The 3395-nt window shown below is 34.3% G+C and overlaps 1 protein-coding gene across 1 annotated transcript in view; it reads right to left on the bottom strand.

Annotated features, from left to right (window-relative positions):
• Positions 1-3395, bottom strand: part of LOC106875934 (epidermal growth factor-like protein 8) — a 64106-nt gene that overhangs the window by 12280 nt on the left and 48431 nt on the right. The window lies entirely within an intron of this gene.

Here is a 3395-nt window from a genome sequence, read left to right on the forward strand (position 1 = left end):
TATATAATCTACATGTTTCAATCTCTTTCTCTCTCCCTCTCTCTCGTTTTTATTAATGTATATCAACATTTAGATGCACATATGCATATTATATATATGTATCTGACTATGAATATGTATGTATGTAAAATACATCATGGTAATATAATCTATTGTAATACAATATTTGTGAATAGATATAAAATCCACTTAATGTACCATCCTTAGTATAATATACAGAGGTATTCAGCAGAATCGGTCAGCCAAGCGGTTATCTACTTCTGTATGGATTGGTTCCATAAATAGAAAAAATATCAAACATTTTGAACTGATTTTTTTAAGCTTTCACTCACATTGAATGATTAGATCTACAATCGAAAACATTCGTGCGTTGATCAGCCAATCTCTTTTGTGGATTGTAAAAAACAGCTGTATTTTCTAATGTATGTTTTTATGATAGTGGGTATGATATGAGGAAGATTGGTCGGTACTAAGCCAATAACGGCCAAAATCAATCTAAGTTATACCTAAAAAGATGAGTAACTACAGAGAGAGTTCCTCGCTGGGCCAGGTGTTTTAATCCCGCGAGATACTTTTACTTTTTAAGGTATTTATTCAGAGCGTTGGTCTCTGATGATGATATTGACAACAAGCAAGATTGTAATTGCTGTTCAATTGTGTAAATTTGATGATTGTTTACAAGATGATTGTTCACAAGACACTGGATTGCCATTGTATTTAAGTAGCAATCCTGATCAATATAAATGCAAACAAATCTTAAATTCTTCAATTCAGTCATGTTATCAATATATTGATTTCTTATAATATTGGCATAAAATCTTGGATTCATTTATTTGTCAGTGTAAGTGAATTGAAATGACTATATCAAAACCAGGTGTCAGAATCATCTTGCAGGCGTTTAACCACCTTAGTAACAAGATATTTATGTATTTCAGATCGTACAAATGGGTATTCTAATAGTTATTTTCTCACCTAAATTTGGTTAAACATGTTCAAACAACTCTTTATCTTGAAATGAATTCCAGATTATTAAGATATGGCACGAGTGACTTTTTCGGTGAGGTTAACGTTAACTTCTGGATAAGTAAACTTTGACAAAATTTCTGTATTGATGATTTAGTCATGGATGGGTTGAGTGATATCTTTTGAACAAGATCCTAGTTTGTATATTGGTAACGAAGCTTTTAGAGTCTCCCTTTGCTACAGAGAAGTAATATGATCTTATAATAGAAGGTCTAGCTATGTTTACGACTGACTAAATGGCTATAAAGATAAGGCCGTGGACTAAAGACGAAGATAATGAGACAGAATCTCTATGGAGAGATGAAAACGATTGGAAAGATAAATCAACTCTGTGAGCTTTATTTTGGTCCGAATTTGTTTCGTGAAAGTACACAAGAGATAATTGATTAACACACAGACACACAAACACACAAACAAACAAACACACAGACACACACACACACACACACACACACACACACACACACACACACACACACACACACACACACACACACACACACACACACACGCACTCAGAAATACGCACAGAAACATATGTAATCTTATATATATATAAATACATACACAAACACACATACATATACGCAATCACAAACAGACTACAAATAATTATTTATATGTTGCATTTTCTATCATATTACATATATGCAAGCCAATACTAACTAGTCTATAAAACGTCTGTAATTTCTGTATAAAATTCAAGAACATTTAGCAAGTTTTCCCGAGAAAATAAAAGTATAATCTATTTTAAACGAGTTTTCATACTCAATTGCCTAAGATGGCTACTAGAGGAAATTGACTGTGTAAATAAGCAGGTTCGTAATATTTACAGAAATTCACATAGAACTTACAGCATATTCTCCAGCAATTTCGGGGAGGGGATAGTCGATTACATTGACCCCAGCGTTCAACTGGTACTTATTTCATAGACCCGGAAATGATGAAAGGCAAATCTACCTCGGTGGAATTTGAACTCAGAGCGTAATGACGGACGAAATGCCACTAAGCATTTGCCCCGGCGTGCTAACGATTGTCGCAGCTCACTGCCTTAGAAAATGAGTATTTAATATTGTAAATAGTATATAATATATTGGAAACTGCTTTGCAATCACCTGTCTTGCCCACGCAGCTAAATCCACCTCTCACAATGTTACAAAACTCTACTCCATTTGGGTAACTGGTTGACTCAAGCTTCGTTAATGAAGCTAAGTAAACAGAAACTACACCGAAGTCTATCGGTTGAACTATACTAGTTTTTAAACATTCGGTTTAGCTCGACCGCCTGACCCCATAAGTGCTATTAGCAAAGCCCTCTTCGTTTTTGTTAGGTCTCCAGTTTTCCTTCACTAACGGTGTTGGACGCTGCCCCCACCCCCGTGACTGAGCAATACAAAACATCTTTTATCCTAGCCAAAAATTTGTCTTGATTCCTTCTGTCAATATATACCAGTTTCGGTTACATATTGAAAGTTTGAAACATTTCTTAATTAAAATAACTAAAGAGTTCATCTTTCCAGGCTAGATAAAATAAGTACCTTTCAAGTCCCGGGGTATATATAATCCGCTGTTCCTTTCCTTGACGTTGGGCCTATGCATGTGAGAAACAATATTGAAGTAGAGATCAACACATGTGCATGTGTGTGTGTATATATATATATGCACATATACACATTCATATATTAATATACACACACGCGTCTATCTATCTATCTATCTATCTATCTATCTATCTATCTATCTATCTATCTATCTATCTATCTATCTCTCTATCTATCTATCTATCTAAGTCACAATATATGGATTCAGGTAATCCAGTAGTACTCATAAAAAAGTTCCTTAATGTAAGTAATTTATTTATTGTTAAATATAATAATATGAATTATTTACATGTTTTAAGTTACGGAACAATTTGTTGTGATATTTGAATTTTCTTATTGTTAAATAAAATTGCTCTGTCATTTATGATTTATATATATATATATACATGCACACACACACACACACACACACACACACACACATATAGATATATATATATAAGCTACAGAGGCAGTATTAATACCAACAGGTAATATTTATTCCCACTTAAACGAAGATGTTCTGTTAGAACAAACTTTACTGCGATAGATACCTTGAGAAAAACTCGCATATAGGCTTTGGTGCAAAATGCACACTTGTTTATATCACTAGCAGGGAGATAAATCGTCACCAACTCCTATGCCGGGACCAGCACATCACGTGATTTCGACCTTCCATGGTTTCATGGGTGTTAAACGCTCGATCGCTAACGAGACCAGTAACTCACCTCCCCCTTAAACATATATAAAGAGAGAGAGAGAGAGAGAGAGAGAGAGAGAGAGAGAGAGAGA

Source organism: Octopus bimaculoides, chromosome 2, assembly GCF_001194135.2.
Source record: "Octopus bimaculoides isolate UCB-OBI-ISO-001 chromosome 2, ASM119413v2, whole genome shotgun sequence".
In the NCBI taxonomy this organism is placed as follows: domain Eukaryota; kingdom Metazoa; phylum Mollusca; class Cephalopoda; order Octopoda; family Octopodidae; genus Octopus; species Octopus bimaculoides.